The sequence below is a fragment of the Thermobia domestica genome, chromosome 12, assembly GCF_964235325.1.
Source record: "Thermobia domestica chromosome 12, izTheDome1.hap1.1, whole genome shotgun sequence".
NCBI lineage: Eukaryota > Metazoa > Arthropoda > Insecta > Zygentoma > Lepismatidae > Thermobia > Thermobia domestica.
In genome coordinates, this window is record NC_137465.1 from 122,846,089 (window position 1) to 122,861,934 (window position 15,846).

The 15,846-nt window shown below is 34.8% G+C and overlaps 1 protein-coding gene across 2 annotated transcripts in view; it reads right to left on the minus strand.

Moving 5' to 3' along the window:
- nAChRalpha1 (nicotinic acetylcholine receptor alpha1) overlaps positions 1 to 15,846 on the minus strand; it is a 778,319-nt gene that overhangs the window by 683,138 nt on the left and 79,335 nt on the right. The gene's annotated exons all lie outside the window — the stretch shown is intronic.

The following is a 15,846-nucleotide window of genomic DNA, read 5'->3' on the forward strand; positions in this document are numbered from 1 at the left end:
TAGAAACAGACAAAAATGTTGAAGTGCAAACATACGTATACGTGGATGATGTTTTTAGTCGAGAGATTGAAATACGATTTTGAGATCAGAGAGCAAACGGCTGTCAACGTGATTTAGGAGATTCCACATAGAAAGAAAAAACAAACTATACTACTAAGAAGTGTTTATTACTGAGATCAAACTTCCGGTCTGTACCGTTGTACATCTCCATGCATCAGATGTAGTTTTAGAATATTCAAGCAGGGGATGCCACTTTATATTCAGTGCTTCTGACAAACGTTGCGCAATATGCCCCCAAAATTGCATAATTTCTCTTGATTAACAAGAATTTTAGGAAAATGATCCAAATAAATGGATCAAAAGATTGCGATCGTAGCCAATAATTAGTTTTTGGATCAGGGGCCACAAAATTTTTAAACGGTTCCTAAATCGAGTTTTCGTATTTTTAACGGAATAAGCACATCATACTGAGTTAACTGATAGTTTGGCTTTGGCTACTATATGTAGTTCTCTAGATATAAGGCCTATAAAAATTTTTCTGTTGATATATATTGGATCGTTTGATCCAAAAAAGTATTGAACAAATAGTGCATCTTTTTAAGATTTAGTTATGCAATGGAAATTTAGTAATTCACTATTTTAGTTTCTTTAAAATCGTCCTGAAAAGTTGATTATGTTATTCTCAACTCAATAGATATAATCTCCATAGAATGCAATATTTTAACGAAATAGACTTTTTGATAAAATTAATTATTATGCTCAGTCAGGGCCCGATCTATGATTTCCTGATGGGGGTGCACCAATAACTACCAGTACATTTGAATTAAATTTTATACCTTTAGGCATCTGTAGTGTGAATGTGGAATTTCCTTGGATATGCTAAATGTCTGCTCTACGTGAATCCTTTTCCTTCACCTTCGGAAAATTGACTTAAAGTATTACATTACAGAATTTCTCTTCCTTTCAAGCCCCAAACGGAAACACGACGGCAGTAATTTTCGGAAAGTGATGCTTTGATGTTATTTTCACTACTAGCTTCTTGATTAACATAATGTATGTTTACAACGAAGAGGGGAGTGCACGTGCATTGATGCACCTCCCCTAAATCCGATCCTGTGCTCAGCAAAGAAATGTGAATGCCGTGTAATAATTTATTCATTGCATGTTTCAAATTCTGTCACCAATTACAATTGACAAAACTTTGTTATTTTATACCAATGTTTATTGAGAATTAAAGTTGCCATAGAGTAATGTGGGGACTAGTAGAGAGCAAGAGTGAATTAAAAAAGATTTAAGCAAATTCTTGTTTTTTTTTTTTTCTCGGGAGAGGGTGATATAATTGTAAGGGACACGAAGTAATTTTGAATTTGGATGACTAGTGTGTTCCTATATGTGGTTTCCTATTTGTGTGTTCCTATGAATTATATGTGGTTTCATTATATGAAGTGTGTGTGTTCGTAAACTTGCGTCGAACAAATCCCTTCTGAAGAAAAATACGTATTTCAACTTTCTTATAGCATAACTGTAATCACTGCAAGGATTCCCACTTTTAGGTACGGAGAAAAGGAAACATGCTAACATAAAAAAAAATCTAAATTCTGTAGAATATGATAGCAATTTCATGTCAGAGTAATGTTGGTGAATTTTTTCATCATTGTATTTCAAAGATTGCATTTTTGTGAAAAAAAAAAAAAAAAACAGGAATTTTCGCAACCCAAGAACTTGTAAAAGTATGATATTTTAATAATTGTTTTCCTATGTAGCAACTTAATTAATGATAACAGTAATAATAAAGTTGGGTCTTGACGGGACCATAAAACTTTTCAGGCTCAGCTGTTAACTTGATAATGTCTTTGTCCTGACCTTGTATCCATTGCAATGATTGATCAACAAAGACAGGTAATCCGCCCTTTCCTGTCCAATCAGGTCACAAAACAATGGCTTTGTCTCCTTCAAAACAATGGTAACGTGGCTAGAGTTACAGGACCAGAACAGAAACACACCTAAATACAATATGAAGGTGAAATAATGAGAATTTCAAAGAAGTATGGACAACATTATGTTTTCATATGTTCTGAGTGCAATACATTCATGTCCAACGTGTCTAATAACCTCGTAGTAGCGTTACAGAGAATCAGGTAGAGTAATGGAGTGGTTGGGAGGAGAGGGGGTAAAGGAAAAGAATGAACTAAGGAAGCGTTGGCAGTATGCAACTAGTTATGGATTCATAAGTAGTATTCTTAAACAACTGTCGTTTGTGCCATCAATTTTTTAAAATTTATGTCACTTTTGCCTTAATTAATGTACTTGACTAGTCTTCTATTCCGTGTCTGCTCATGTGGTTAACTTAGAATGGGAATACCAAATTTAACGTCATAGAGCATGCACTTGTCCTACGCAATTCCACAAAAGAGAAAATTCTTGGATGGGAGCGGATATCGTTTCGTTTTATTGAATTGTGACAAGCTCGTACTTAGAAGTTTTGTGTCTTTCAGCTAAAATAAAATAAAATAAAATAAAATAAAATAAAATAAAATAAAATAAAATAAAATAAATAAAAAATGAACATAGTTCCCAAGAGTAGGTATACACCCCTGCATTGATCAAGTATAACATTGTACAGGTAGCTTATAGGTTTATTTGCTTGGCTATTCTAAGCTTAAGATATTATTTAAAAGACATTAAGAATAAATAATAAAGAAACTATGTCTACCTGATGTGTAACAATAAGAAATGATATAAAAAGCAATGAGTTATCAGTACGGAACTGTACACCTATTTTTGGGCCACCCTGTACAGTATGTTTGTCCCTCATATTTGTTCATATTTAAACATGTATAAAGGCCCAAGTCTAAACAATACGGACACCTCCACTTAAATCGAGCAACTTACAACAGGGCGTACAGGATCAAATGCACCAATTACGCTGGCAGTCACTAACCATTAACCTCATCTTCATCTAGCCTCAGTGGCGTAATAGGGAGAAAAATTCGATCACGCTGCGGTACCAACATTGTTTTCAGTATCGGTTCTTACTGAAATTTCTCTTTGTAGGCAGCATCTATTTTCCGCATACAGAACTTCAAGCTCGATTTTTTTTTATGCCTGGAAATTTGCTGCCCTGGACCCAGATCTCTGTGGCCTGAGCGTATAGTATGGGGCTGGATTAGGGATTCCAGCTAGGGGAAAGAATAAAATTACCAGCGCCCATTCATAATCCTTAGAACTCGATGAAAAATAACTGTATTTTTAACCTTCAAATATATAGTTGTACCTAACAAAAATACCGGCCAGTTAGCACCATTAGCCTTAATGGTGCACAGAGAACAATCCGTTCTCCGGACAGCGGTATATTGTACAAGTATACGGTATCCTCTTGCTTACTATAGAAATCAGTACGGAGCATACGTTATCCGTATGCTACATAGGTACTGCCCTTATATGTTACATCATGTCGTTGCAGGATGTCTGACATCTAACAGTTTTCCGTATATCACATGCATATACTTATGTTACCTTCGTCAGCTATACGTTATATACGTCCATTTGTATATCAGATCATGACCACCTACATTGTTTCATTCGGAAAGTACGTATAGATGGAACACTTATACAGAAAGTATTATAAAACATGCGTTTTCAGTTATACGTCTGCTGTACGTGAAGTCCAAAAGCTACAGGAGTTACGCATGTAACCTATCTTTTTAAGTACGCCACCTACAATTTCTTTTCTCAGTGTGATATATGTACATTGACGTAAATCAGGATTCAAGTCACTTGCCAATAGCTGTAGTCGATTTTGCGTTGGTTATATTTCTTCCTGTGTAGTACTCGACATTAAGCATTTGATATTGCAGTGATGGTCAAACTAAGGCCTGCGGACCAAATGTGGCCCCTTGAAATGTCCCATCCAGCCAATGTCATGGTTCCTAATCTGACGAATGAAAAGAAGAATGGGATTCCTTCGAACAAGTTATATTAGAAACAGGCTGACAGATAAACATCTATCTTCACTTGTGAGGGTAAATCCATTCTAGTTCTAATATATATACAAAAGTTTGTAAACTATGATGTGCATGATTGATAGGACAAATAGATTTTTTATTTACCGGCATTTTATAAAACAATTGATTTGCACATAAACCATCAAGAATAGAGTTTATAGGCGTCCTATTGTTAAAGAAATTACTGTTTCTACATCAAATTAAAAAATTGAAACCAACAGTTACATTAGCGTACATTTCGATGATTTTTTTCCTGTTTAGCCTCCATTTTGTGATTACACTGCTAATTCAAGAGCTTTATGAAATAATAGGACCACAATAAACGTATTAAAGTTGAGGATTGCAACCAGGAACGTACGCAGGGAGGTGAATCCTAGGGTATCTTGATCACTCCTCCTAAATCCTGACTTTTCTGTAAATTTAGCCTAATTCTAGGAGTAAGTTTATAAATTTTAATATAACTTATCCTTATGTTGAATTTGGACACCCGAAAAGATTCGCTCCCGAAATAAATTCTTGCGTACATTCCTGATTGCAACATCGCTTTTTGACGTAACAAAAGATACATTTGAATGAATTTACAGATGAACTACGGATTGAAATTATAGTCCAATCTAATGCACCGTAATTTTGGATACTACTGTGGAGGAAACATGTGCGTATTGGACTCGCGTAAATACAGTATCCCTTTTTTCAACTTACCTGATTCATTCGCTCATATATTTTCCGTTTATAGTATTTTAGAACGTTAAAAAATGTTTGTATTTTCAATGTAACAATGTGTTCCACTTTAATTCTCGTCAAAGACTTATTTTATTGTTCATGCTGAACAACACCATATAAAGGGAAGTTTTCCAATTACACTGTTCACATTTCTGCTTGAATCGTTTTGGGTCATCTGCCTTGCTAAAGCAGGAAATTTAACTGATAACAGACTGTTGCACCATATATAGTGCATATATGTTCGTTTGATGCTGTACCACTTCGCTTATGGCGAACTCTAATTTTGAAGAAAGAAAAAAAATCTTTCAGGGTATATTATGTTGATACACGCCAGATGTGAACGCTACCTAGCAAACAAAAAATTTTTTGTCAAAAGTATTAACATTATATTAGCTTGAACTTGATTTCTATTTTCTCTTTGTTATGAGCTCCATAGCTTCTATTATTATTGATTAATAGACAGGGTTACCAAACGTAGTTTTTCTCCAGACACGTTCTCTTTTTTCTTCCTGAAAAATGTGTTCTGGTTGCTTTCCGAGATACAGTAACAGTACAGTAACATGTCAGAGTTTTTAAAGAAAAATAATTAGAATAAATTTCTTATAAGCCATTTCCTAAATGAGCTTACGCAACCACCGAACAAAATCATCCCCTCCTCTGTCGCGTGCCCAAATGATTAGTGATCTGCTTGTGTTTTGAGTTTGGTACACTGATAATGTCACACGATTCTGCTTATTTTATCTTTCAGTTCCATATGCATGAAGTCAGTGTTATTATAAATCCCAAAACGTGTGGATTTTTCTCGTGGTAAGGAGAGGGGGTTGAGGGATTATATAATGAACTAATCCCCAATAACCTTAACTCAGCACCTTCTATCAAGAAACAGTAAGATTTACCTTCCTATCTAGCGTTGTCAGAATGATTCAAAAATAGAGATAAACAGAATACATACATCGGACGTATTGATGAAAATTGGATTAATTTAAAAATAACCTTGATTGTCAGGTGGAGCATCAAAGGATATAGGGTATAGTAATAATTTTGTTTTCTTACATCTAAATTTATTAAATGAGATTGTATATTTGTAGTCTTACTGGTGCGTATGGTGTTAGCGTTTACATAAATTCTTTCTTAAGGAGTTTTGTTTCAAATAACAATACTTGGAATGATGTTTTCTCTTTTTAGTTGCAAGAAATTTGTAACTCTGTTGATGGGTCCCATTTTATTTACTCCACACTTTCAACTGCGTCACACAGAACTAACTATTTAGTGAAACAATGTACTAACAAATTTTTCTTCATTTTCTTAAGTCTTCATCCCGGCGAAATTAAAATACCGCTAATTTTACAGTAATTATGTGATATCTTAAAATAGATAAAAGATAATCGAAATGTGGAACAAGAGCGCCCTAGACAATATTATTTTTCATGAGAAACCGTTATCACGACTCACTTATCTGCTTTCGATTTCGAGCCATTTTGAAAATCGGCATTTATTTTCGCGTTTCTAAACGGCTGAAAACGGAAAGCCACCAGGTGACTTGTGATAACGGTCTAGTGATAGTCACAAAATAATATTGTCTAGGGTGTTCTTGTTCCATATTTCAATTATCTTTTATCTATTTGAAGATATCACATAATTACTGTAAAATTAGCGGTATTTTAATTTCGCCGGGATGAAGACTCTTAAGTGCCCTAATATTGTTCTTTTCTTTTTCTTCTTCTAGCAATTCCACATTGTTTCTCGTTGAATAGAAGCGGTCCCAGGTTCGATTCCTGGAGCGGATACTCGGTCGAAAAAAGTGTAAAAGCTTTTTCAGGCCAGCCATCCTGAATGAAGTTTTCTCGGGTTTTCCTCATCCACACCAGGCAAAAGCGGAGATCGTACCTGCCATACATGTTCCAGATCGTTTCCTCCTCCTTCTCCAATCCTTTCCTCGGATAGTGTGATCACCGAAGGACGTCTTTCCTCATGTGTGACGGGTAACATTGCCATAGATGCCGAAAGTCCAGAAATCTAAATCCTAATCATTCAATATATAACAGATACTTTGCTGCACGCCTCGTCTCACCCACAATATGAAAGACTATAAGCGTTTTCTGTTAGTATCCGTATTCCTATTGCAGCGTTTCCCAACCTTTTTCAACTTGCGGCACACTACGGGTGTAACTTGAATTCTCGCGGCACACTCATAGATATTATTATTTGCAAATATAAAATACCAAGGTAATTTTTTTCTGTGATTACGATCTCATTCTGACAGAGATGAAAGCTCGATCACTGGTTTTCCCCTATGCTAATTCATTATGCTTATTTTTAATTCTAATTTTAAAATAGAAAACAATTGCAATGAAATATAGGACTCAGATTTTTAAAAATACGCTTTCTTTTTCGAAAACTGTATCCAACCTTTCACTAAGAACGAATATCACTAAATAACGAGCGAACAAACAAATGTCTTGTACTTTTAACTTTGCTGTTTTAACCAAAACCGGTGCATATTATTGCCATCACAAAGCTTGCGATGCGTCGAAGTCAAAACCCACCTGTTGAACAAAGTGTTGTTCTGTCATTCACGTGCGAATGAGTGTTCTACGAACTTTCACTTGACGCGTACCGTACAAGTGCTTCCATTTCTCGGTGTTAGTATGGCCCTCAATTGAAGCGTAACATAGCAGCTAACCGTGGAAATGTGTACGAGCCGAAATACTGTCTGCTACACAGTAATAGATGTAGAATAATATATTACAATTACAGTAATGTTTTCCATGGTAGAAATCCATAGTAATGTGAAATACAAAAAAAAAAAAAAAAAAAAAAAATACATTTTTCCCTATGTCTTGCAATTTGGTTGCTATAGAATTAATAATTTTCTTTCGATTTCCTCGCGGCACACCAGCGGTCCATTCGCGGCACACCGGTTGGGAAACGCTGACCTGTTGTGTAGGATATAATACTCTACATTAAGCATTTCATTAGTCCGTCCCTCAACATAATTCCTAGAACAGATTAATACACTTCATTTTCTTGAAAGGCTCTCTTTCCATCTGTATGCTTCCTTTTATTACTTGTCTGCACTCTACATATTACTCGTAACTAGAAATACTATATAATTACACAAATATAGTTTTTCTTCCCTCCTCTTACCCTACATCTAGAGTTGATACGATCCATTTACTTTCAATCTCCTTTCTCTTTGTCATTTAAGATTTATTTCCAAATATATATATATATATATATATATATATATATATATATATATATGTTAGAGTGGCAACAAAAATTCACTTTTGCATTCTTAATAGTCTCAGGGTCAAATTTTATTTCTGTTTATCTGAAATGTTTACTACAAAAATTTGGAAGCAATTACACAATATTTAGTAGTCGCTCAACGCATCAATAAATTCGCTTACAAACAACTAATATGTGAAAATTCACATATAAATATTACGAAATTCAAAAATATGTATGGAAACATCCTTTTGTATTATTTACGTTTTACGAATGTATATTTGTTTCAGGATTTAATTTCGCGAAAGTATATTCAACACAACAAACAAAAATACTTTGATTCGGAATGAATTTACTTGGGGTGAGGAAATTTCTTTCTGTGCTGCTCTACAACTTGGAGAAGAAATTGGGCGTGGTCTTCCTGATTGGTCAGTTTTCCATTAAAGTTTTGAATAAATGCAATTCCTCGTTCTCCCAGATCATATACAACATGCACAGCTTTCACACGGTCTCGAACCTGAAGGAAAGGATCGTTAGTTTCCCATGATTCAGGGTTTTCTAATAACAAATACGTGGAGATCTCCAGTGCTTCAAACAGCTTTCTGGTGTTCCTGGAAACAAAGTCACTAAGGCTTTATATTTGTTTTCTCCTCAGTTCTTTTCCTCCACTTCCATCCCTAAATAACACTCTAACCATGTCTTTCTTCATTGCTGCGTGGACTTCAGGATCAAAGAAACTGAGGCCAGTAAGTGGTTCGCTCAAATACCACAGATGTGAGAAACTGTGCATTGCTGCTTCTGTAATTTTTGCATTAATATTCTTGTAAGACTGAATGCGCCTTAAGAGATTCAAGTTATTCCTTGAAGCCGAAAGTGGAAGAGGAGAGGCATACTATGCCTTCAAATACACTGCGACGCCAAATATGTTGAAGTCCCGAAGCCTGTTCAGCTCACGAGCTGCAAGGTGAAACTGTGACAAAAAAGATATATCTTTAGGCAATAAATCAATTTCGCCATCCATTGTGCACAATGGTAGGCTTCAGGAACGTAAAATATGATACCTCCTGGAACAACTTCGCCAAGAAATATGAGAGCAAATTGTAAAAGTTTTCTGTAATCACTTCTGGGTTGATATTGCGTCAATTGCTGCTTGAAAAAGATATCAGTACATACTTTACTGGGGTCAAAACCTCTGCGACAACCCCGTCCTGGATTCCGGTGATGAATTTCAGCTTGTCAATTGAGTTCCATGCCTAAGAGAAACGTTGAAAGAGTTTTGTGTGTGGACCCATTAAAGCACCGAAAACCATGTCGAACACTCTAGCCATAATTAGTTCCACTATGTGATGCCTGCAAGGGATCCAGACCAGATCCTCCTGTATTTTCTGTTCCAGCAGGGTATAAGCTCAATTTTGTGGCCCCTTGTTATATGCTCTTTTGTCAAAGTACATGAAATGCACACGTGTGGTTAAGTTTCAATCCTCCAGCAATTTAAAAACAACTTTCGACTGGAAGGTACCACTTCCATCTGGAGCAGCAGACACTCCTAATAGTTTCGTGTCACCATTCTCAGAAACGAGAACGTCTATGCGATTGACTGATTCCTTAGAAGTGACAGCAGGTAACAACTTTTCAGCCCAATGCGCTGTAAGTAGATCACCAAATGGAAAAGACGAACAAATTTTACTATCGATTTCCTTGCGGTTCCGTCTACGTGTTCTTCTAATAGATTCCTCATTAGCACAGATTTCTCGTGAGCTGTGGTCCAAAGCTTCCCCTGCAGCATCTAGAATATGAGTGGCATTTCTGTTAATGATTTTTGCACGATCCAGTGCTGAAGACAGCTCTAGTGTAATGATGTTGGCTGTTGGCCACAACTTCGGCTTCCTTCTAACGGGCAGCCTTCGGGATGTAGGACCTGTTTTGTACGCATTTCCTGTCGATTCTCTCCAAAATGTATTTCTAGAAAATAATCTCATCTAAGAGATCGCTTCCCTCAGCTAGTTCTCCTTGAAAAGAACAGAAATATAGCTACCAAGATCTTAGTAGAATTACTTCCCGAAAGTGTATTTCACACTGTTTTCAAATGTCAAATAGTTGTAATAAATGCTAGGTTTGTAATAAATGCTAGATAAAGCGAGAAAGTCAAATGACGTCACAAACACCCAATGTAATATACTCGTCACGCACCCTATTATATGAGACCTCTAAACATATCATCACCAAACTTTACAATACGTTGTGAATACATCCGAAGGTCATATACTGTAAGTGTAAGAATTGTAACTCAAAGAGAAAGAGTTAGGCTGTTCCTGGTTAAGGCACGTTGAGTTTCGCATGTAATGCTTAAGTAAAGTAAGTTTGAGCGCGTTGAGCGACCTGTAAATATTAAAATACTTTCATGAAATTTTACATGCATGCTTAAGTAACCAAAAGGAATAAATTTAGGGGGTGAAACCCTGTTAAAATAAATTTCAAAATTTTCTCATATAACTGGTTGCCACCCTAATATATTTAATCGTTTTTAGTAGCTGTATGGGACTTTTTTGCCTCCATGATCGGGCCTTAATCAGGCAAGTTGGAGCGTGCACTATAGACCATCGTGCATAATTAAACATCACATGATAGTATAGATCGTTCCTACGAATATCACGCTTTCAAGAGAGCTGGATTAGACGACCAAGCATTGGCATATGTAATCGTAATTTTTGAATAAGTGAACATCGAGATATAAGAAAATGTGTCCAAATATTTCAAGTTCAGTATTCTGCTTTGCGAAACAAGAAAATTAAGCAAAGAGACGCTTAGAAGCGTCGATATGGAGAAGAACAGAGAAAATTGACTTAATGAATATAAAATAGGAAATCTTTGGATCGAGAATTATAATAACAGAAAAGGTTATAATCAAGGAAAACTGGTTAGGGATTATTTGAGATGAAATAATGTAATAGATAAAACAAAGGCATACAACAATAGTTTTTTTTTTTAAAGAAAAGAGAGATGGTAAAGGGAAGGTCATAAATGTTGAACAACATTAAAAGTTGTAAGTCTTCGCATATATGAGAGGGACATGCAAGGGAAGTCTATACCGAAATATTGAGATGTCCATAACTTATTCCATAGAGGTCCTGTGGAAAGTGATTCCTTGTTTATGTTCCAAGAACGAGACTTCCTGAGAGGTTCTCATGGAATATTTATTGTTTTTTAGTAGGGCGATTTTTAGATATCTAAACATTCATCTCTGGAAGGTATATCCCACTAAAATTCAAAGGGAATTCGGAATTCTATGGATATTCTCATTATCTTTGAAGTTCATACTCAGAGCATGAATGTCCCAGGACAGATTCAAAGGATATTCTGTGGACATATATATTTAAACAGAGTGATTAGGAAAAAACCGTAGTGATTTTCAGTTTCCAACAAGAGTCACATTTCTATCTATACATTATAATCATACGTACATTTTTTATTAAATTTTATTCACATATGCAAATGCATAAACCGCTTTATAAGTATTTTTTTTTTTCGCTGTAACCTTTTAACTTATTGATTTGAGTTCGACGGCTTTTCACAGCAAAGAAAAAAAATGTTCGGTGCAGAATAACTGGGTATGACAGCAGCCTTCTAAATTGAGTGGAAATTTTCAGACTCAGGAGAATCGTCGGCTGCAGTTGAAGAAGAAAGATGAAAGGAAAGTGATAGAGATAGATAGAGAGAGAAAGAGGGAGTAGAGTATTTTTTTCTTTCTCTTTCCATTTTCTCAGTATTGGATTCCATTTCTAGGAACAAATGAAGCAATATAAAATTCGACTTGCATGTTCGTTTCTACTTTTCTTTTTGTATCAATATATATATATATATATATATATATCAAGGGAACGAGATTGCTCCTTTTTTACTGCAACCGAAAGTACCCATAGTATTTTGGCATTGAAGATTCCTGCATTTTTTCCTGTTGGTAAAAGGGAATGAAGAAGAAATGAAATTTATATAGCTTTACCTTCTTCACGTGACTAGTTTTCGAACAGGTTAGCTTAAGAATATCCAGAGCTGAATTCATATTTCTATTTTTTTTATTTCATTTATTGCTCCTTATTATACATGTATCCCATATACGAACAATGAAATGAAAAATTGAAGCAAGGGAAACCTATATGTTATCCCCATAGATATCGATTTCCGATTGCCTTTTGTCTTCTCTGTGTGTGTCACTGCTATAAGTTCTGAATAAAAAAGGGAGGGAGCTTGAATTATTAATCTTGTAACTTCTGCATAAAGAGTTTCCCAAAATATGTTGTGCTTCTCATAATTTATTATCGTTCTGAGGAAAATAGACCTTTACATTGCAAAACGTTATTATATTGTTATTATTAACATAGTCTAGGGATGTGTGTGTTTTGAACAAAAGGTTTTTTTATATATTCAATTTTCACAATGTTTAGAATTTCCATTCTTAAATTAATCAGATTTTGTAAGGAATGGCGTGTGTTTTAAAGTTAGTATATTCCGACTAATGATTGTCATGACGAATATGGAATTGGTAGGACAGAGATTTATCCGCGGCTTTTCATCATCCAGCATTTTCATCAATGTTTACATTTAAATTTCTATAATATAAAATAATTTTTATTTCTAGCAAAACTCGTTGTAGTAGGTGATTGGGACATGGGTCTGCACGTGAAGATATAAAACTTCAATACTTAATATACGAGCCAAATTCCTGTAAACCTCTCATTGAGCTCGTAATACTGTAGTTCGCTGTTAGCCTAATAGTTATGGCTCACAGCGCTGCACTCTACTTGACGACAAGAGATGTAACCAATGTGTACGAAATTTGCAAAAGAATTTGGGGGAAGAACTAGTTGAGGTTAAGAGAAAGACTGAAGAATTTGTACAACTTAACATTGTGTAATGATTTCAGGAATTTTATGATAAATATACAAGAATGGTGAATTATCTTACGATATTGATTATATTTATATAATCGTAATTTTCGTATACGTGGTTCTGAGGAATAAACTATAAAAAAGGAAGATATGACGAGTTGAAGTGTCTTTATGAAAACGAGTCTTCTAATTGTAGTAACTAAACGAAAGATCTGACTAATTCAATAAATCAGCATCATTCATCTGTTAATAACGGTTCAGTTTACTATTATTAAAAAAAAAACGCTGCGCCTCGAAGAACCGCTATGTGAGATATTTGTCGAAAATAAGTTATGTCGTGCAAATAAACCAGAAATTTGTCAGGCAGCGTCTCTTATGTGATAAGTGAATATTCAATTGTTTCGCCACAACAATGAAAAAATATTAGCAAATTAGAGACTTCAGGTTCTCATCACGTACGTATTGATTAATGTAAACAAAACCTCTATGTGCTTATAAAGGCGCAAAAGGTAAATCGACATGTGCTACGTAAATACTAACTAACTTTATGGCCTATGAAACCCGGAGGTTCAATGCCACGTTCAAAAAAGCTTTCCACTGACTTATATCCTTAGCCATTTGGATCCAGTTTCTACTTTGTATTCCTATTTCTGCGAGATCCATCTTAATATTAACCTCCCATCTGCGCCTAGGTCTTCCTAATGGTCGTTTTCCGATTGGTCTTCCAGTCAAGACTTTGGAAGCGTTTCTACTTTCATCCATTCTAGCTACATGACCCGCCCACCTAAGCCTCCTAGACTTGACGACCCTAACAATGTTGGGTAAACCGTATAAATTATGTAGTTCCTCGTTATTAAGTTTCCACCATTTCTCATTCCCGTTCCTCTTGGGACCGAATATTCGTCTCAGGATTCTGTTCTCAAATATTTTCAGTCTAATATTTTCCCTCAGAGTAAGCGACCATGTTTCGCAACCATACAGAACAACAGGCATTTTTATAGTTTTATATAGATATTTCAAGCTTCAAATTCCTCGAAAGAATTCGCGATGACAAGAGATTTTGAACCGAATAGCAACACGAATCCCCTGCTTTTAGTCAACATTTAATTTCTTCGTGAATATGATTTTCATCTGTTAATACTGATCCTAGATATTTCAAAGTACCCACTTTATCAAAAGTATTATTTAATATTTTAACGCATTAATAATTTGCTGTATTACGGTCCCGACGCACTTCCATGTTTTTAGTTTTCTCTGCATTTTCTTCTAAACCCATGTCCCTGCAAGCGTTTAATAAGATCTCTGCATTTCTTTCTATTGTTCTCCTATCATTTCCTATCAGATTTACTTCATCAGTAGACGCCATAGCCTGGTGAATACAGTTCAACTCTAGGCCCTGGTTGCTATCTTTGATTTTCCTTATAGTGTATTCCAGAACAAAGTTGAATAACAATGGCGACAACGCATCTCCTTGTTTCAGGCCATTTTCGACGTGAAAGCTCGTGGCCAAAAAATTTCCTACCCGGACTTTACTTTGGCATTCATTTAAACATATCTTAATTAATCTAATTATCTTTCTCGGTATTCCAAGTTCTGTAAGAACGTTGTATAATGTTTCCCTCCTAACCCAGTCGTAGGCCTTCCTAAAATCAATAAATAGTTGATGTACCGGGATATTGTGTCCCACTTCTTTTCGAGTATTTGGCGAATGGTAAATATTTGGTCGATAGTTAATTGATTTCATCTAAATCCGCACTAGTAATAATTTCATAATTTCATCTGCGCAGTGATGAAAATTTTCCGATTCATAAAAACATACTCCACTTATTCCTATATCGTTGTTTAGCCGTGATGTGGGGTGGAAAATTTTCTTCTATATTTTTCCGGAAAATTTTTTGTTCTAAACAAATTGTTAAAAAGTGAAAGATGGTTTAAAGAATATGAACATTTTTATGGCTTAGACAATTTTCAGTACTATGTAGGAACAAGTGAAACAATTTTTCCTAAATCGAAATATTTTCTGTCTTCTATGGAAAAATTGAAAAACTTTTTATGAGTGGAAAAACTTTCATCATTTTGAAGCAAAAAGTGAAACAACTTTTTGTGAATCGGAAAGCTTTATTGCTCTGTAGAAACAAGTCAAAGGAATTTTCGTGGGTCGGAAAAATTTCATTGCTATGTAGAAACAAGTGGAAAAACTTTCATAAGCCGGACAGATGGAAAATTAATTATGGCTTACATAATATTTTAGGTGATGTTAGGTGGAAAATTTTCCGCTATGTTTAACTGCACATTGAGATATAAAATTCAATTCCTGTAGAGGAAAATTAGACAGCAACAAATTATAATTTTCCAATTAGCTTTCGGGAACCAGAAAATTTTCTAATATTTCAAGTTGGGCAAGTAAAAATTTAGTGTTTCTCTCTCTCTCTCTCTCTCTCTCTCTCTCTCTCTCTCTCTCTGTGTGTGTGTGTGTGTGTATGTATATGTGTGTGGAGTGCAGGGAACATACATCGAGTTTGTAGAGAACAAATATTCCATTCTAATATTTAAAATTAAACAAGAATTCGAAAACAAACCTTTGTGAATTTATCAATTATTAGAAAAGCAGAAAATTCTACTATTTCTTCACATATAGGCCTGCCTATGTAATAAAATAACTACATAAAAGTTCCTTATGAAGATTATTTTTGTAACAGAAAATAAGAAACAGAAAAGATTTTATTGTTTTTAACACTCGTACATCATAATTTCAATATTGGAATTTTGTATAATCAGCATGTTAGAGGAGATATCTGTATTGTAAAACAACCATTATTATGTATAAAAGTGTATTTGAAATAATGACGATTCGATACAACAAGTACATAAATACATAAGTGTATAAAAAAGAAATGTCTTTTTTATTTTGTAAATTAAAATGAAATTACTTGTTGCTTTTAGAACGCAGCGCTAATAGTGCAGCTTTTTACGTTTCTTTTGTTATTTTATTGGAGAAACAA